Source organism: Acinonyx jubatus, chromosome B2 (assembly GCF_027475565.1).
Source record: "Acinonyx jubatus isolate Ajub_Pintada_27869175 chromosome B2, VMU_Ajub_asm_v1.0, whole genome shotgun sequence".
Taxonomy (NCBI): domain Eukaryota; kingdom Metazoa; phylum Chordata; class Mammalia; order Carnivora; family Felidae; genus Acinonyx; species Acinonyx jubatus.
The window spans coordinates 126,398,862-126,420,232 of NC_069385.1; positions in this window are offsets into that span (position 1 = coordinate 126,398,862).

Below are 21,371 nucleotides of genomic sequence, written 5' to 3' on the forward strand. Positions count from 1 at the left end.
CAAATATTTTTTCTATGCCTTTCTCTGTCTCTTTCTTATCTTTTTTGAGAAGAAAGGTGCATTACGCCGTTTTAAATTGTCCTGCAATTGTTGGATGTTCTATTCTGTTCTTTTTTCTTTTTTCTTTTTCTTTCTTTCTTTTTTTATTTTTTTAATTCTTGGTTGTCTTTGCTTTCTAGTCTGGGAAGTTTCTATTGATGTATATCCTCAAGTTCATTGGCTTTTTTCTTGGCATGTCCAGGCCACTGATGAGCCCATCAAAGGCATTCTTCATTTCCAGTAGAGTGTTTTCGATTCCAACATTTCCTTTTGATTCTTTCTTAGTTTCCATCTCTCTGCTTACATTACCCATCTGTTCTTGCATGTTGTCCACTTTTCTACTACAGCCCTTAGCATATGAACCATAGTTATTTTAAATTCTTGGTCTGATAATTCCCAAAATTCTGCCATATCTGAGTCTGGTTCTGATGCTTGCTCTTCAAGCTGTGTTTTTTCCTTTTAGCATGCTTTGTAATTTACTTGAAAGCTAGACACGATGTACTTGATAAGAAGATCTGAGGTAAATATGCCTTTTGTGTGAGGTTTTATGTTTATCTGGCCAGGGGTTAAGCTGTGTTTACTCTTTGCTGTAGCTGTAGGTGTGTTAGAGGCTAAAATTTCCCTGTGTATCTGGTCTTTCTCGTCTGTTGTCTCTGGGTTTTCCTATGGACTTGTTCAATACGATCTGAGGCTTGTAGTTCTTTCAATGTAATCTGTTACAGGAACCTTGCCGCTATGGTGAGGAAGTGTGGAGGGAGGGGGAATGTTCTTAGACCTAGTCTATTAGACCTCTGTTCTTAATGAGCCTGTGCCCTAGGCTATGACCTTCACAAAGAGTTTCTCAGGCAACCACCACACTCCCCTGCCCTACGTTAAGACAGGAGAGCTTTGGGGGGCTGGAGTTGGGTATTTGCCATGCCTCAGGTCTGTTAGATTCTGGTAAGTCCCAAGATGGTTAGGCTCTAGCAAAATCGTGTCCCTTGAGGGCAGGCTTTTGTTAAGAACAGAATGCTCTGGGCATATTTTAAAATGGCTACTTCTCCCCTGTGGAAGACAGAAGGGTGTTTTTCCTCTGATTTTCACTCTGAAAACCTGGTAGTGTTCCCACCTCCTTGACGTAGGTTCACGAAAGACAGGACTCCTCTTAATTTCTAATTCCCAAGTTGGTCCACCTCTTGGTGGACCTCCAGCAATTTTTCAATTAAAGTTTTAAGTTTTTCTCTCCCAGTACTGCCTCCACTGGTAGGTTGTGTTCCTACTAAGCAAAGAGTTTCAATAGTTACCTGTCTCTCCAATTTGGAGATAGCAGTTTGCCCTGGACTTCACTTCTCTGATGAATCTAAGAAAAATTGCTGATTTTTCAATTTGTTCAGTTTTTATCTTGTTGTAAGGACCAGAGTGACAATTCTAGCTGCAAACCAGAAGTCTGTTTTAGTTTCTTTTTCGTTTGTTTTTCCTATTGCAAAGAATGATGCTATACACATTCTTATACGTGTTATTTGATGCACATGTGCGTGCATTTCTGTTACCCCAGGAGTGAAATACCTGGGACTCAAGATGTGCTAATTTTTAGGTCTATTATACAATGTACTCCCTCTGGCTATAAATGAGACTTACTGGTCCATATCCTTACCAACACTTGGTTTGTTAGTCTTTCTAATTTTAGCTATTCTGGAGGATGTGTGTAAAATATCATTGTGATTTTACTTGAATTTATATAAATATTAAGGAAGTTGAAGACCATTTGGATATCTTCTTTTGTAAATTATGTATTTAGGTCTTCAACCCAGTTTTATATTAAACTTTGTCTTTTACTGATTGATTTATAAGAGTTCATTTTCTATGTGCACATGAGCCCATTGTTAGTTACACATATCTACTCCCACTCTGTGAATCGCTCCTTCATTATCTTAATGATATCTTTTAATAAACAGAAATTCTGAATTTGAATTATTTGAATAATAAACAGAAATCTGGTCATTTGATCTAGATTAGTGGGTCTATGTGGTATTTCATCAGAATCTCAAAATCCTAGGAGAGACAAATGGAGCTCTTGATTGTTTCTACAGAAATAGGGTTCTCAAACTCCCATGGGTCTATGGACATATAATTCATGAGCTAAGATTTCTCAAAAATACTTTTAAATGTCTTATTTTAGATGGTAATCTTAGGAAGTTGACATAAAAATATTCTGGATATTCTAGATGACCTTTATTTTCATAATCAAGTTGTGTAATTTCTATGGCCAAAACGATAATAAAGCCAGAGAGTGATATGTAAATTTCTTTGTTTCCCTATCAAGTGTCACAGATTCACCAAAACCTATAAGCCTCACTTCACATGGTTAACATGAAATAACTACTGGATGAGGGAGGGCTTTAAGTTGCCCAGTGTTTTATACATCAGTCTGGTGTAGAGTAACTCAGCAGACTTTAATAATAATTGATATTATTAGTTTTTTTTTTTTAATATGAGGATAGATTACAACAATAATAGTGAACTTGCCTTCAGGGGAATCTATTCCAGTGTTACAAATTTACTAGTGTGATAAATATTTTCATCTCATTCATGACAAATGTGCTGTCCTGAGACTAACTCTAACAACCCGCCTACCCAAGCAGGCATGAAGCTGCCCAGACACTTCAATGTGCTTGTGAGTCAGTGTGTCCAAGGTTGAACTCTCCAGCAGACAACTGGATGTAAGAGTGGATTCCAGGTGAATCTGACTGCTGGTTCATTTCCAGAGGCAAGGGGTCAGACACATCTTTCTCCCAGTGAAACTGCCCTGTGGTTCAATATCCTGGGGTGCTTACTTTGCTGTTTATGTACTACAGAAATGGTCCAGGGGTCAAGGGCAGGGAGAGCCTTTGGTTGAAGAAGCAGAGTATACAAACTGTCAAATACAGAAGCACAGTTGGGTGCTTCTTTAGCTCAAACGTGTAAATCTGTGTCTCATTTTATTTTATTTTTTAAACTTTTTTAGTGTTGATTTTTGAGAGAGACAGAGCATGAGCAGGGAGGGGCAGAGAGAGAGGGAGACACAGAATCTGAAGCAGGCTCCCGGCTCTGAGTTGTCAGTACAGAGCCGATGCGGGGCTGGAACTCAAGAACTGTGAGATCATGACCTGAGCCAAAGTCGGATGCTTAACCTACTAAGCCACACAGGCACCCCTCCATGTCCCATTAGAAATAAAGTGATATGAAAAGCATGTGGAAAATGTTCAGGCACACACCAAGGTTTTACTTTTGGGCTCAGTATCCTTTGTCTTGGGGAATGATGAGGCCATCATCTGTTGGCCCTGACCCGGGGCTCGATGCTCTGGGTAACAGGGTGCCCCTGCAGGAATGTAGTAGGGCTTTATCAGTTCTAAGGGTGAGCAGTAGATGTCAAGTGATATTTGACATGCTTCCGAGAAGTCTGCTGCCGAGCTTCCACAGCCAGTAGTGTGCCCTCCTCGGTGCTGAGAAAAACAACAGGGAAGTGCCCCATTCACAAGCCTGAGCTTTGGGGGTTCTAATGGAACTGTTTTAAGGGAACTGCTTTGTGAGCAATGATGAATCTGCTTCAGAAAAAAGTAAATCAGCACTGGAAGTAGGACAGGGTCTTCCACACTGGCCTGGGGCTGATTAACTCAGATGGACACCAGAGGAGCCAGTAATGAGTCTTTTGTGATGGAAACTGGTGACTGCTCAGGGCCTTAGGGCCTGAGTCTCATCATACATCACTGGGTTTATGGAAGTTTATAACCAATCCAATAATTAACATGTCTACTGTTAATTATTTATTAAGGGTTGTTTTTATTAAGAGGAAATGAGAGGGGGGAAGGAGGAAAAGGAAGAAAGCCCAGTGGGCAACAAGCCCTCTGATGATTAACAATATCATTGTGGCATTATTCTGACTCACAGCTTGCTTCAGGTTGGAGTTTAATTGCCGTTTTCAAAGTTAAAATTGCTAATTTGGTTGCTTAAGTTCTTTCATAAATGCTTTAATTAGACAACTGTGGTGCAGGACTTCTGGACTTACTTTTGACCTTCCCTCCACCCTTTGCCCTACTCTTCATCATTCTAAAAAAATGGAAAACCAGTTTGGTTGAATATATACTATTTAAGTTCCATGAGAGCAGGGAATACGTCTGTCGTGTTCAATGCTGTATTCCCAGGGCTTAGTATGATGTCTGGCCCACAGTTGGTTCTCAATAAATATCAATTAACTAAATACTAGTTTCCATACTGCCTGGCTTCATACTTCTATAACAATACTAATAGGGGCACCTGAGTGGCTCAGTCAATTGAGCGTCCCCCTTCAACTCAGGTCGTGATCTCACAGTTCATGAGTTCGAGCCCCTTGTCGGGCTCTGCACTGACAGCTCAGAGCCTGGAGCCTCTTCAGATTCTGTGTCTCCCTCTCTCTGCCCCTCCCCTGCTTACATTCTGTTTCTCTCTCTCTCAAAAATAAACATTAAAAATTTTTGAAAATAAAATAAAACAATACTAATAGCTTCCAAGTAACAGCAACTGCTGTGGAGAACAAAGGCAAAAGAAATGTAGAAAAAAATTAAACTTCCTCACAACTTACAGTTCATTGATAAGTACTTGAAATGGGCAGAGTGACCTTCCTCCAGGAACTCAACTACCTCAAGGTTAATACTTTGCTAAGGGCAAAAGACAACCTAAGCTTGACATTAGCCTGACCTCCAGGATCCTGTAAGTCTTCCTTAACATATGAAAATCCCTTTGGAAACTTCCTTTATCTCTACCCCCCAGGATATATGTTAGCAATCATCCTCCAAGCATATAGCCCACTGCTATGAATCCCAAGAGTCTCATGGCTGAGGGTTTACTAGACAGTAGTAAATGGACTTATCTTAACAACAGCTAGCCCCTCAAGGTCCTGGAAACCTTGTTTCCAAAATTCTTTACGAATTTACACTATCCCTAATCCCGCTATCCCTAATCTGCTCCCAACATGAAAGTATATAATTGGCCACTCCTCACAACCCCAGTGCAGCTTTTTCTGCCCACTGGTCCTGTCCCCGTGCTTTGATAAAACCATCTTTTTTGCACAGAAGACATCTCAAGAATGCTTTATTAACTGTTCACACCCAGACCCCAACATTTCACATCAGTAAGTTTCATACCAGTTTCCCTTGCAGTGTTATTAATTTATTTTCTTTTAATGTTTATTTATTTTTCAGAGAGAGAGAGAGAGAGGGAGAGAGAGAGAGCATGAACAGGGAAGAGGCAGAGAGAGAGAGAGAGGGAGAGAGAGAGAGCATGAACAGGGAAGAGGCAGAGAGAGAGAGAGAGAGGGAGAGAGAGAGAGCATGAACAGGGAAGAGGCAGAGAGAGAGAGAGAGAGGGAGAGAGAGAGAGCATGAACAGGGAAGAGGCAGAGAGAGAGAGAGAGAGGGAGAGAGAGAAAATCCCAAGAAGACTCCATGCAGTCAGCGCACAGCTCAATGGGGAGCTCGATCTGAGCCCAAATCAAGAGTCAGATGCTTAACTGACTGAGCCACCTGGGCGCCCCTACATTTATTTTTAAGGCAATAACTCCTTTATTTAGACTAAGGAAACAAATGAAAAGAATCAATATGCTGTAGGCCCACTTACTCATGTTCAGTCATATCAGACATCCCTCATTTTCAGCCAGAAGTAATTCTGATAAAAGATCCACTGGCAGTATGTTTAGACAATCCATAAATGAGATGTATGTTAACCAGCCTTGCAGGCTTAACCCAAACATTTAGAGTAAAAGAAATGAGCCATACAGGCAAGTCTTCTCAAAATCTGGGGGATGACATCCTTCAGAGACCTAGACCACAGTGGACTTCGAAAGGCCCCTCTTTAGAATGACCCACCTAACTTTCCAGGCTTCAGTGTCTGCCTCTGTTGATTCAGAGAGGAGTTCCTGAAAGAGAACTTCAGCCACCTGCATTCTGACACCAGTCTGTACTTTCTGATGAGGGAGCATAAGGCAGGTTGTAGGCAAAACACAAGCTAGCACACTGCCCCCGCCTCCCCCCCCCTCCCCGCCGTGGGACACGTACAATATTCCTTGGATACTCCCAGTGACCCAAGAGCAGGAAAGTACAAACAAATGGTTAAACAGGTAAGAGTCTCCACCAGTTTACAAGAAAAAGGCAACCCTATCAATAGTCTAAGGTCCAGGAACTCGCTACTGTCTTAATGTTAATGCTTTGCTAGAAGGAAAAACAACATTAGCTCGACTACAGCTAGGCCTCCAGTAGTCTGTGAGCATATGAAAATCCCTTTAGGAACTCCCTCTTTATCTCCGCCAACTCCATAAAATGGTCCCCCCCCCCCACACTTATAGTGCAGCTCTTTCTGCCCACAGGTCCTGTCCCCGTGCTTTAATAAAATCACCTTTTTGCACCAAAGATGTCTTAAGAAGTCTTTCTTGGCCATCAGCTCTGAACCCCACCATCACCCCAAAACCTCATCACTTTCTAATTAAGTTCTTTCCAGCTTCTTTCCGAACTCAGATGGGAGACCCTGAGTCCCCTGTGGAAGCCAAAACTACCCCCTCAAGCATCAAGGGCTGCTGGAGCCAGCAAGATCCTTGTGACTAACCCCATGGCCACAATAACTTGACCTTCACGGCCCACCTACACATACCCACCCACCTCTGTCCCACATCCTCCTGACTTAAACCTGGAAGGGTAGTCAGCACTTTGGAGACAGTCTTTGAGATGCTAGTCCACGTCCTCCCGGTGTTGGCCTCATGAAAACAAAATCCTTTCTTGTTTTGCGACCCCTCGTCTCTCTGCCTGTGGATTTTGTCAGCAGTGAGTGGCCGGACCTGGTCTGTTTGGGACCCCCAGAGCCAGGAGCAGTCCTGGTTGTGTAAGTGGAGTGCAGTCCATACCCACAGGCCTTCTGAGAAAGCTGTGCTTCTCACCATCCTGGTTCAAGGAGGAAGTGCTGGCCCCAAGGGCAGATAATTTATAGGTGGCCTCTGATGAGGGAGTATAAGGCAAGCTGAGGGCAAAGTACAAGCTAGCACCATCCCACACACAAGGTGGGATGTGTGTAATATTCCTCAGGCACTCCTGGCTGCCCAAGAACAAAGGAAAGGACAGAAAACAGATGGTTAAATTGTTAAGAGTCTCCATCAGTTTACAAATATCTTAGTACAATTACAAAAACAGGGCAATCTTATCAATAGCCTAAAGTCCAGAATTCCCTACTGTCTTAAGGTTAATGTTTTGCTAGAGGGAAAAACAACCTTAGCTTGACAATTGCTAGGCCTCCAGTATCCTGTGAGTCTTTAGCATATGAAAGTCTCTTTGGAAACTTCCCTTTTGACTTTACCTCCCCCAAGTCCATGGTATATAACCAGTCTTTATTCATGACCCCAGTACAGCTTTTTCCACCCATGGATCCTGTCCCAATGCTTTAAGAAAATCACCTTTTTGCACCAAAGACGTCTTCAAGAACTCTTTCTTGGCTGTTGGCTCTGAACCCCACCATCACCCCAAAACCTCATCAGCCTCCATCTTAGGAGGTAGACTGCAATGAGATCTCTGCCCAGCAGGAAGGAGAATAACTATCTTAAGCATTCAGATCCTTTTTAGGTGAGGATTTGAATTGAGACTCTTTAGAAACTGGCAGCACTTGCTAGTCAGGGTAGAAGCATAAGACAAGCAAGGAGAATAGCAGCAGAAGTAACGAGTCAGGACAAGCCATGACCAAGCATTGTCTGGAGTAGCCCAGGCTTCAGAACAGCAGCCCCTGCTCCAGAAGGAGCAAATGTCCAATCTCCAAAAGACAGCTGCTGTGGACTCACACAGCTGCTGTCAGATGGCTGGAGCAGAGCTGCCCACAAATGACCTTCTTTCCAAGCCCCACAGCCCCATATGAAGGGCTGTCTATGGTCTTTCCGCTTCTGTCTCCTTAGTTAACCTGGAAGAGCCTTTTTTTTTTTTTGAGAGAGAGACAGAGAGAGGGTGCAAGTGAGTGAGGGGCAGAAAGAGAGAGAGAGAGAGAGAGAGAGAGAGGGAGAAGCGGGGCTCACCCAGGGCTCGTGTTTTACGCAAAGCAGAGCATGAGCTCACCAACTGTGAGATCGTGACCTGAGCCGATATCAGATGCTTAATGACTGAGCCACCCAGGAGCACTGCAGGAACCTAATTAACCCATGTATAAATGAGATCTCTCTGGTTCTAAAATTCTAGAATTCTACTGAGCATAGTAAAAACTCATTAATGCAGACCACCTTTTCCAAGTTTCTAATTACTCCACTTGGGCTAATCTTATTTGTTCAGCAAAATTTTTTAATTGTTTTTTTAAGTTTATTTATTTTTGAGAGAAAGAGAGAGAGCATGAGCATGAGCAGGGGAGGGGCAGAGAGAGAGAGGGAGAGAAAGAATCCCAACAGGCTCTGAACTATCAGCATGTTGCCCAATGTGGGGCTTGAACTCACAAACTGTGAGATTGTGACCCGAACTGAAATCCAGAGTCCAAACACTTAACCAACTGAGCCACCCAGGCCCCCTGGTCAGCAAAATTTTCTTATATATAGCTCAAGTTAAAGAGAGGGTGGAGGAATTATTTAAAATATTTCAAAGAACAGGCTATTAGTTTAATATGTTAATTTAAAACTATTTTATTTATTTCAACTATATGGCCCAAGGAACTTCAATTAGGTAAAATGAATAAATACTGTTAACCTTTATGCTTTTTTTTTCCAACAACTATTTACTGATCCTCTCTTTGGGCCAGGCTCTGTGCTAAGCATCAGAACACAAAAACATAGAATCAAATATGGTATAGTGCTGTATGTTAACTTTTAAAATAAAATAAGGGGTGCCTGGGTGGCTCACACTGGGTGTGGAGCCTGCTTAAGATTCTCTCTGCGTCTGTCCTTCCCCTGTTGAGTGGCATGGGTGCATGCTCTCTCCCTCTAAACAACAACAACAACAACAAAACCATTGCAAAATAAAAGTGCAATGTAAGAAATATATCAGAGTGTTGGTTTTTGCTACCCACAAAATATGTATCTATATGTATACACATATCAATAACATACACACACACATATGTTGTGTGTGTATGGATGGAGGAAGGAAAGAAGGAAGGAAGGAAGGAAGGAAGGAAGGAAGGAAGGAAGGAAGGGATAACCTTGCCCTCAAGCAGCTTAGAGACTGTTGGGGAGATACATGTACGAAAGACAGCATTGCTGAGATAGAGGTATATGCACAGTATGTTAACAAGCTTAGAAGAGGAGTATCTCAGTCACCCTGGGCTGGGGTCCAGAAACACTTCCTGGGGAAACCGGAAAGAGGCTTAAGGATGAATCTCAATGACCAGCTAGAGAGAAAAAAGAGGGCATCCAGACAACTACAAATAGTGGAGCCCACACGACAGGAATAGTGGGAAGTGGTCAGTTCTCATTACTCACGGTAATCAGGTTCTGTGAACTTAGTGCAGATACCAAACTAGGGAATACAGAACACTGCTCCTAGGGAAACACAGAGTTAGGTTCCTGGAAGTCTCCAGTCACAGTTCTGTCAATCAAAACCCCATTTGTCTTATACAGATTCATTTGCCAATGTCCCTGCAAAAGAAGCCTGCTTCATCAGCACTGAAAACCTGCCCTTCCACATAACACCTCTCCTGTGTAATGCTTGCATGTGCTTTTGAAATTCTTCCAGAGCCTCCTGATCTGCCTCACCCGCAAGTTTAACACTTTTCACACCATGTCACCTTTGAAACATGCAAGTGCCTAGATTAGGGGCGCCTGGGTGGCTCAGTTGCTTAAACGTCCAACTTCAGCTCAGGTCATGTCTCACAGTTCATGAGTTCAAGTCCTGCATCGGGCTCTGTGCTGACAACTCAGAGCCTGGAGCCTGCTTCGGATTCTGTGTCTCCCTCTCTCTCTGTCCCTCCCCTGTTTGCACTCTGTCTCTGTCTCTCAAAAATGAATAAACATTAAAAAAAAAAAAAACATGCAAGAACCTAGAACCAGCCCTTTCTGAGAAAAGTTTAACCTTTCCCTGACCATAAATTTCTTTGGCTTTCCTCATAACACTGCTCATTATGCTTTTTTTTTTTTTTTAACCACCTCATGAATCTACAAGTTTCGCTACTTTTCCATCTTTTTCATAACTTCATCACCCACTATCAATGTTCCTTAGCACTTTCTGGAATGGCCTCATGTACACATTGGTGATTTCCTTTTTCTTTTTATGGAGGTACCGTACCATTGATTCAGTAACAATGAACTCATGGCTGATGGCCCTGTAGCTCATGCTGAATGGAGCTCATCTAACACTTTCCCCTGAAGGCACGTCACAGCCTTCTTGCACTTCGGAACCCCTGACATCACTTCAGCCTATGCTTGGGGGCCATTTTAAAGAGAAATCACTAACAAAAAGCACAAAAGTATGAAAAATGTGGCGCTAGACAGGCCACAGAAAGGACACTTGTTTATAGTCTGAGCTGAAATGAAAAGCAGAGGGTCAGGTCAACCTCAGCTAGGAATGTGCACCCTGAATGAGTTGGGTTTTCTCCCTCCCTGCACATCTGCAAATAACTGCCAACGTGCCAGGAATATCGACTTTGGAATTACAGATACATCATAGAGAGCAAGCAAATTGGCAAATACGGAATCTGTAAATAATGAAGATGGACCGCAATGCGAGGAGAGTAGAGAGGCCTGCTGTAAGCGAAAAAGCTTGCTCTTGTGCAAATGCTGTGTGTTTCAAGCAAGAGAGTGACAAGATATCTGCTGTGAAAAAAACCACTTTTTCTAAGTGTAATATGTGGTTTGAGGGTTAGACTGGAGACAGTGGGGGATGGCCATATCCAGGTGAGGGAGAGGGTGAATGAACTCAGCCATGGTAGAGGTTTGAGGAGCTGATCTGAGAGCCATCTGAGTCCAGGTGCCAGCACTGGGCTGGGCATGAGTGGTGAAGGAGGAACTGGGGACAACCCCCAGGCTCCTGGCTTGGCTGATGAACGGTGTAGGGCCATGGGTGAGAGCTCCAGTCTCCGACTCAGAGATGCTTGAGTTTCCACCAACTCACTAGCTGTGTAGCCATCTTCACCTCTCCAGGCTTCAGTGTTTTCTTCTCCAGTGTACAGAGTCTATATAATGGGAAAATAACACCTCAGAGTGATTTTGAGATTTAAATAAGTTCTGGTGCTTTTACTTAAATAAAGAAAATAGGGAAAGCAGCAGCTTGTGGGGCTAGGGCAGGAAAGGAGTCCGTTGGACACGTAAGTTGGACGTGCCTGTGAACATCTATGTTCGGGACCTAGTGGCTGACTAATTTGTTCCCAGGAGGCCAGAGCAGGGGAGCTGGGGGAGAGACATAACAACTTGGAAGTTATGAGCAGGCAGGTGGTTGCAACAGCCACAAAAAGTGAGTTCCCCAAAGACGAAACGTGAGGAATTCCATAACAGAAGAAGAGGCTGGAAAGGAGATCAAGAAAGAGCAGCAGGAGGAGGAGGAAATGGGATGAGTGCGTGGAGAGCTCTCTCATCCCAGGGTAGTGTGGGATGATGGAGGGCAGGGAAGGAGAATTCCCAGCAGGAAGTGAGCGCAGTTACTGTTCTGAAAGCACAAACTGAAAGTCATGGAACTTTTGGCCCAGAAGGACCCAAGAGATCTTTTAATATAATCCTGTTATCTCTTCTGATAATGAAATTGAGATTCAAAGATGTGAAGTGAGTTGCTTGAGGTCACACTATGATTTCATAGCAGGATCCCGGATGCCTAAGGAGTAATAATACACTTTTTCTACAAATATTCTAAAATTCAAAACTGTTTCTATTCAGTCACACTGGCCTTTTTTCCAATGTGATAAATTAGTGACATTTTGTTGATGTATCAGAACAACTGTTAACTTTCCCATGTACCAGGATCCTGTATAGTCAACCAAACTGTGCTGCTTATAGTGTTCATTGAATAAATGATGCTCTAATGAATTTAAAAAACTTAAGAATATACAGTCAATTCAGCAATATGCAAAAGAATGAAACTGGACCACTTTCTTACACTATACCCCAAAATAAACTCAAAATGCATAAAGACCTAAATTTGAGACCTGAAATCATAAAAATACTAGAAGAGAACACAGGAAGAGAACACAAGAGAAAATAACTTCTTTGACATCAGCCATAGTAACTTCTTTTCAGATATATCTCCTGAGACAAGGGAAACAAAAGCAAAAATAAACTTTGGCACCACATCAAAATACAAAGCTTCTGTATAGCAAAGGAAACAATCAACAAAACTAAAAGGCAATCTACTTCATGAGAGACGATGATTGCAAATGACATATCTGATAAAGGGTTAGTATCCAAAATATATAAAGAACTGATATAAGTCAACAACCCAAAAAGAATAATCCAATTAAAAAATGGGCAGAAGACATACATAGACATTTTTCCAAAGATGACATACAGATGGCCATCAGGCACATGAAACAATGCTCAATGTCACTTGTCAGGGAAATACAAATCCAAAGTACAATGAGATATCACCTCATACCTGTCAGAATGGCTAAAATCAATAACACAAGAAACAACAGGTGTTGGTGAGGATGTTGTTGGTGAGGATATGGAGAAAGGAGAACCCCCTTGCACTACTGGAGGGAATGCAAACTGGTGCAGCCACTGTGGAAAACAGTATGGAAGTTCCTCAAAAAATTAAAAATAGGACTATGCTACAATCCAGTAATTGTGCTACTAAGTATTTACCCAAAGAATACAAAAACACTACTTCAAAGGGATAAATGTACCCAATGTTTATAGCAGCATTATTTACAATAGCCAAATTATGGAAACAACCCAAGTGTCTATAGATTGATGAATGGATAAAGAAGATATGGTATCTATATATTATTGTATATATGTGTATATATATAAAATGGGATATTACTCAGTTATAAAAAAGAATGAAATCTTGCCATTTGCAATGACATGGATGGAGCTAGAGAGTATTATGCTAAGTGAAATACGTCAATCAGATGATTTTCACTCATATATGGAATTTAAGTAACAAAACAAATGAGCAAAGGGGAAAAAGAGAGAGAGGAAAACCAAGAAACAGACTCTCAATTATAGAGAACAAATTAATGGTTACCAGAGGGAGGGAGGGGGATGGGTGAAATAGGTGATGGGGATTAAGGAGGGCACTTGTCATGATGAGCACCGGGTGATGTACCAAAGTACTGAATCACTATATTGCACACCTGAAACTAACATTAAACTGTGTGTTAACTAGCTGCAATTTAAATAAAAACTTTTAAAAAAAAGAATATACAGTCAACTAATATTCAACAAGGCGGTCAGGAATGCTCAATGGAGAAAAGACAATCTCTTTAATAAATGGTGCTAGGCTGTTGGGATGAGCACTGGGTGTTGTATGGAGACCAATTTGACAATAAATTTCATATTAAAAAAATAAAATAATAAATAAATAAATAAATAAATGGTGCTAAGATAATTGGATGTTCAATTGTAAAAGAATAAAACTGGACCAATATCTTAAACCACTGACAAAAATTAACTGGAAATGGGTTAAAGACTTAAATGTAAGACCTGAAACCATGAAACTCCTAGAAGAAAATATAGGACCAAACTCCTTGACATGGGTCTCGGTAATAATTTTTTGGATGTGGCACTTAAAGCATAAGCAACAAAGTAAAAAATAAAGAAGTGAGAGACATTAAACAGAAAGGCTTCTGCACAGCAAAAGAATTCAACAAAGTGAAAAGACAACCTACAGAATGGGAAAAAATATTTGCAAACCATATATCTGATAAGGGGTTAATACCCAAAACATAAACAACTCATACAATTCAACAGCCAAAAAGTAAACAAACAAATAAATAGTAAAGGACCTGAATAGATATTTCTCCAAAGATATACAAAAGGCCAATAGACCCTTGAAAAGATGCTCAACATCACGAATCATTAGAGAGATGCAAATTAAAACCACAATGAGGGGAGCTTGGCTGGCTCAGTCAGTGGCACATGAGACTGTTGATCTCAGAGTTGTGAGTTCGAGCCCCATGTTGAGTGTGGAGATTACTTAAAAATAAAATCTTAAAAAAGACACCCACAATGAGATACCACTTCATGCCTGTTAAAATGGCCATCAAAAGATAAGAGATATCAAATGCCAGGGAGGATGTGGATAAAAGGGAACCCTATGCACTATTGGTGAGAGAGTAAATTGGTACAACCACTATGGAAAATATGGGTGTTCCTCCACAAATTAAAAATAGAACTACCATATGATCCAGCAATTCTACTTCTGGGAATATGTCCAAAAGTAGTGAAAACACTAACGTGAAAAGATACTTGCATCCCCATTTTCACAGCAGCATTAATTACAATAGCTTAGACATGGAAATAATCTAAGTGTCCACTGATGGATGAATGGATAAAGCAATGGCTATGGTATATGTACATATATGCAATTAGACATGAAAAAAAAAAACAAATCCTAAAGAAATCCTCACTGTCAGCACTGTCAGCATAGAGCCCGACGCGGGACTCAAACTCATGAACCGTGAAATCATGACCTGAGCCAAAGTCAGATGCTTAACCAACTGAGCCACCTAGGCACCCCTGAGTAAGTTTTTAAGCACTCATCAAACAGTACATTTTAGTTTTAATATATATAAATTATACCTAAATAAAATTTGGTTTGAAAACAGAGAAAATAAAAAAGAAGTTTAAAGTAAAAAGTAATTATTTTCTAAGTTATTTTGTATACAAGGACCTATGGGATAAAAGTATTTAAATATTTGGATATCTGGATCAAATACATGATCCTTTTTATGGCTTTGAGGAAACAACTTGTTCCTTATTCTTTGTTTCCCTCATTATAAAACAGGAATGATATCATCTTGCAAGATGGCTCATAGTTTATTAATACATGTTAAATTTTTGAAAAAATATTAAATACTTGATAGATATTGCCTGGTAAATATTATTTAACATATATAAATCATAGCATTTACAGCCAAGTTAGAATTATAAGTTATAGCCCATTTGAAAATATATACAAATATATGCATATATATACCAGTAGGAAAAGAAAGGTACAATTATTAATGAACAAAGAGAGAAAATATCTCTCATGTAAGATTATTTTGATCAATATAATAAAAATATCTTGTGACTGATCTTTTTTTCACTTAATTGTTTAATGTAATTTGGGCTCTGCCTAACTCATATGAAATCGAATACAGCTGGAAACTATAACAATTTCTGGTCTTTTTTCCTAGTTAATGACGAGAAGCCAAATGATGACATTACCCTGAAGATAAGCCATTTTATTTATTCAACATTTGCCTCTGCTTTAAGAATCCAGGACTATACAATAATAAAGCTTTGCATTTCTAGACGGAATGTTGCTACAAATCAGAGTTTCTCAATATTAGCACTATTGAGATTTGGGGCAGCTGGATAATTCTTCATTGTGTGTATGTGTGTGGGGGGGGAGATCTTCTGTGTATTATAGGATGTTTAGTAGTATCCCTGGCCTCTACCCACTAGATGCCAATAGCATTCCCACCCAAGTGTGTCACAACCAAAACTGTCTCTAGACATTGCCAAATGTCCGTGGGGGGCAAAACTGCCCCACCACAAACCACTCCTACCATAGTCTTTCTGTACACAAGTGGGCCCCCTTTTACACACTGAAGACACAGGTCCACAGGTGGCAGTAGGTCTGTTGTGTGTTCTAAACTGGCATTTCCCTCTAGTTGGGCAGATATGGCAGCCTCCAGATGCATTGACACCCCCAGTTCCCACCCCCAGACAGGAGAGGCAAAATAGGGGCTGTCTGTATAGCACATTGGAGGAGTTGGGGTTACGGGCAAGTCTTGTCTGCTCATGGCACTGCCCAATTCCTCCCAGGACTCATAACTCATCCTTACACTGCAGCTAGGGTATCCTTTTGTCTTTTTTTCTCAGTTCTCCAAAATACTTACCTAAAAAGTTTCCTTTATCACTGATTATATTACAAACGTGTTGACATTTTGTTCAAACAAAAATATCTTTGAGTTTTCTATTGTCATACATTAGAACTTGAAAACAAGGCTAGAGGAAAGAATGTGTAGAAACACATAAAAGAAGTGTTATATTAGGGGCGCCTGGGTGGCTCAGTCAGTTGGGCAACCAACTGTTGATTTTGGCTCAGGTCATGATCCCAGGGTCATGGGTTTAAGCCCTGTGTCAGGCTCTGCGCTGAGCACATAGTCTGCTTAAGATTGTTTTTCTCTCTCCCTTTCTCCCACTTGTACACACACTCTCTCTAAAATAAATTTTTTTAAAAAAATATTTGTAAAAAAAAGAAAGTGATATCTTAAAGCTGTGAGGAGTCTTAGAGCTGAGCTCCCAACAGTCAAACTGACCACATTTCAAGGTCTCAGCTGCCAGGTGGCTAATGGCTGCCATATTGGACGGCACAGCCACAGCACATTTCTGTCACCACCCAAGTTCTATCTGACAGCACTCTCTCAGATAATACCTAGGCCTTATTTTATAGATGAGTAAGTCCTAAAAGTTGTATAAAATAATCCAGCTAAGAAGGGTGCCTGGCTGGCTCAGTCAGAAGTGCTTGCAACCTTAATCTCCAGGTAATGAGTTAGAGCCCCAGGTTGGGTATAGATTACCAAAAATAAAAAAATCAAATCAAATCGAATAAAGAATGAAGAATAATCCAGCTAAAAGAAATAAGAGCTTGCAGCAAAACCAAAACTGAGAACCCGACCAGTAATTCCACACCTGTGCTTTCTCCCACACACCACCTCCTGGTAGGTCCACAGGGAATTCTGGCCATTTTAGCTTTAAAACCGGTGTCAGAGGTGGAAAAACAAACTCCAAATAATTAAGATGATGGACCAACTCTACATAAAATTTTAATCCAGTCCAATAACCATGCGTTGTATGCCTGCCACTGCCAGAAACTTGTCTCCACACAGAAGTCTTGTCCTCGTCTGGATACAGACTGAAAACCTTCAATACCATGTAGTCAGAGCAAAGATAAAGGGGAGTCCAGAGTAAAGAAGGTGGGAACAGTGCTCAGCATGCCTAAAACACACAGGAGGAAACAGGATGGAGGCCTGGGCGATTTCTGGGACAATCTGGGCTCAGTTCTGCTCACCTGTTAGCAGCAGGGAAATCCCCATCTCAGAGCCGACTGTGTGTGGCCTCCGTCCTCTCCACCCCCGCAAGGAAGTCCAGCCTCAAGGCAGCACATCCGGGCTCTTCTAGCTCACACATCTCTTCCAGGCAACGGCTCCCACTCTATCACTGCCCATCCTCTGTACCTGCCCTGCTCTGTGGCAGGCCTGTCCGCAGGCAGAACGCTTCTGGGTGCCTGAGAGCCAGCCTCCTCTTTCTCTTTCTCTTTTTCACACCCTCTCTCTCCCTTTAACTTTCTCTCTTTCTCTTTCTCTCTCCCTTCCTCTTCCTTTCTTTCTCTCTTCCTTTCCCTTTCTCATTCCCTTTCAATCTCTTTCTTTCTCTCTCTCACTTTCCCTTTCCCTTTCTATCTCTTTTTCTCTTTCTCTCTCTCCCTTTCCTTTCTCTCTCTCACCCTTTTCCTTTCTCTTTCCCTTGCCCTTTCTCTTTCTCTCTCCCTCCCTCTTTCTCTTTCTTTCTCATATCCCATGCCCAACCTCTCACCAAATTCTATTCCTTTTCTTGAAAAGTTCTAGAACCTGGGTCACCTAGGTGGCTCAGTCGGTTGAGCGTCTGACCCTTGATTTCTGCTCAGGTCAGGATCCCAGGGTCATGGGATGGAGCCCTGTGTCGGTGTCTGCACTGAGCATGGATCCTGCTTAAGAATGTCTCTCTCTCCCTCTGCTTCTCTCCCCTGCTTGTGCTTTCTCTCTATATACAATACAATACAATACAATACAATACAATACAATACAATAAAACAAAATAAAATAAAACAAAATAAAATAAAACAAAATAAAATTCTAGAACCTACTCCGTCCCCATTACCACTTTTGTTCCAGTTCCCACCATCTCTTTTTAAAAATTTATTTTAACTTAATGTAATTTAAATTTAAATTTAATTATTTTTAAGTGTACAATTCACTAGTTTTTAGTTTATTCACAAAGTCGTGCAACCATCACCATTGTCTAATTCTGGAACATGTCACCTCCCCAGAAAGAAGTCCTGCACCCTCAGCAGTGACTCCCCATCCCCCTGCTGGCCTCTCTGGACACCCGCGACTCTACTTCCTGTCTCTATAGATTTGCCTGTAGCAGACACTTCATATAAATGGAATCACACATCACGTGTTCTTGTATGACTGGCTTCTTTAACTCAACATAATGTTTTCAAGTTCCATCCTTCCTGTAGCACCTGTCAGCATCAGTACCTTATTTCTTTTTGTGGCCAAATAATATCCCACTGTATAGATATCTCATGTTTTGTTTTCCCGTTCATTGGTTGGTAGACTTTAGGGTTGTTTGCATTTTAAGGTGATTATGAATAGTATTGCAGTGACCGTTGCCGTACATGTTTCTGTGTGGACACAAGGTTTCAATCCTCTTGGGTAATCCCATCATCTGTCAGTAACACTAGTGAAAAAACCTTGTGGTTTTCCCTGCCTCTAGGCTTATCTTCTCACCCCCCTTCTCCAAACCAACATTAGACTCTTTCAAACATAGATATTCTAAGTGTGTAAAATTAGATCATACTGAGCCTGTATTTAAAAATTTTCAATAAGTTTCCATTGTACTAAAGGGAAAAAAAGCAAAAACCCCAATGTGGCCTACCTCTTCAACCTCGTCTCCAGGGCGATGATGGGCCAGGGCAGATGGCCCCTCTGTTTCCCCCCCAACTCACTTGTAGGTCAATTGGAGCTACAGGAAGGGACACCACAGCATAAGCTATTGTCATTGGTGGTAGTACTGTTTGCTTCTTTCTTGTCCTATAGTCCTCTGCCCCATGGGAGAAAAAGGCTGTCGCACTGCAGAGTTCCTTTCCTCCCCTCAGGCCATTCCTGAAAATCTCAGTCTCAGAATCCCAGACTGCTAGCGCTTAAGCTTCCAGTCTGGTGATTTGTGGACTGTGCTCTGGGAGTCCCAGGGGCTGCAGGGACAGGTGTGAGAGTGGGGGGAATGGAGGGCGTGAGACCAAGTGGGCAGGCCTCCATAGAATGTGGTTTTGTTTGAATAAAATTTCAATCAGCTGAAAGTAAAAGGAGATTTGAGAACAAATTTATTTTTTTAATCCATTGTGATTGGTTGATATATCTCTTATATCTCACTTATAGGTTAACCCTTCATCTCTTTTTTTTTTTCCCTCATGTATATTTTGTTGATACTTGCGTCATTTGCCTTGTGGAGATTCCCTTAGCCTCAATTTTGTATCTTACTTTATTTTAATTTTTTTAAGTTTTATTTATTTATTTTGAGAGAGAGAGGGAGAGAGAGACCATGAGCAGGGAAGGGGCAGACAGAGGGAGAGAGAGAATCTCAACCTGTCAGCATGGAGCCTGATGTGGGGCTCAAACTCATGAATGTGAGATCATGACCCGAGCCAAAATCAAGAGTCTGACGCTTAACTGACTTAGCCACCCAGGTGCCCCAGTTGTTTGTTTGTTTGTTTTAGCATGTTTCTCCTTCCTGCTTGATTCCTGTAAATCCTTCATTAGATCTAGAGGTTTGACAAGATTCAGGTTTGGTTTTGTTTTTGTGGTGGGGCTGGGGGAGGGACAGAGCAACTTCACAGATGGTGGTGTTTCCTTCTACCAGGAAGATCTGTGTTCTATCTGCTGGTCTTGTGATATTAGCAGCCAATAATGTTCACTGCTACCTCTGTGACACAATTTGCATTCTGTGCAAATTGAGAATGTTCTAGGTCTATTACTCCTTTTCCATGTATTAGCTGAAATACTTCTGTAACCCTCTTCATTTACAGGCGAGGAAACCGAGGCTGTAGCAAGCACAGCTCTTATTTCTGCAAGCCAGAGTTTCTCCCACCCTTGTGCGTGTCCTGCTTCCCCAGGATGCCTGGAGAGGCAGGCGGGTGGTCAGAGTACTTGTGGCACACTGAAGCAGGAAAGTGTTCAGTTAAAGAACAGAAGGATAAGGGGCGCCTGGCTGGCTCAGTCAGTTAAGTGTCTGATTCCTGACTTCAGCTCAGGTCATGATCTCACTGTTCATGAGTTTGAGCCCCACATCAGGCTCTGCACTGACAGTGCGGAGCCTGCTTGGGATTCTGTCTCCTTCTCTCTCCCCCTCCCCTACTTGCTCTCTCTGTCTCTCAATAAATAAAAATAAACTTAAAAAAAAACCAAAAGAATAAATGCTGGAGGAAAAACCAGAGATGGGCGTTAACTCAAAGGTAATAACAGAAGCAGGCTGCCGGTTGGGGCCTGAGGCAGAGGTACAGGAAGAGGAATCCTCTCATTAATGACTTACCAGCCAGCAAGCACAGACAGGAAGTGCCTCCAGAAGTGTCATCACAGATGAGAAGAGGTCTTGTCATAAGACAGTTTGGGGGAGAGGTCCCAGAAACACACTTCAGGGAAGGAAGAGAAGGGTGACAGCAGGAAAGTAAGTGGAGGGGCTTTGCAAGGCGGGAGGCCATGCTGTCATCCTCCGTCTGTCCCTCTGGGCTCCTGACCCAGCCTGAGAGCAGTGGCTGTCGAGATCCAGCTGCAATTTTTCAAACCAATTAAGGACAAGCACTGAGGCCCCAGGAGGGCCTGCTGTCTGCCTCTCCTGAGTCAGCAGGCTCAAACCAGGACCTTAGGGGATGACATCTGAAGGCTCTAATTGATCCTCTCAGAGTTAAAAATAAAAGTAGCAAGCAGCTAGTCTTTTGACTTTAAACTGCTGTGGGGTGGGGGTGGGGTGTCTTTTTCAACAGAGGTTTTCCATCAGAGATGCCAGAGAGTGGCTTCCCCACTGGCTTAACTATTGGTACATAGGCTCTGCGCATTTTCTTTTTCCTTTGCACTGTCTCCTTCAGGAGGCCTGCTGTCCTGAATTTATCAATTAGCCATCCCATTTGCCAGAAGTAGGTTCCATTTGGCATAACAATATTGCCATTCAAAACAAGCACGACTCTCTCAGCTGAGAAAAGTCACAAAGACTTTGTGCTCCGTCTTAAACCTGAAACAGTCACTCTTAAGACAACTGAGTGAAAAGAGAGCAGTGGAATATAACAGAGACAGTGGGCCAAACCATCCTTTTTGGTCATTTTACAATCCGTGGACCAAACGGGCTGTTAAGGTTTTACTTTTCCTTCAATTTGTCTGGCAATGTGTAGATGTTTCCTCAGAAAAAAAGGTCCTGTTCACCTCCAAGCTTGAGATCA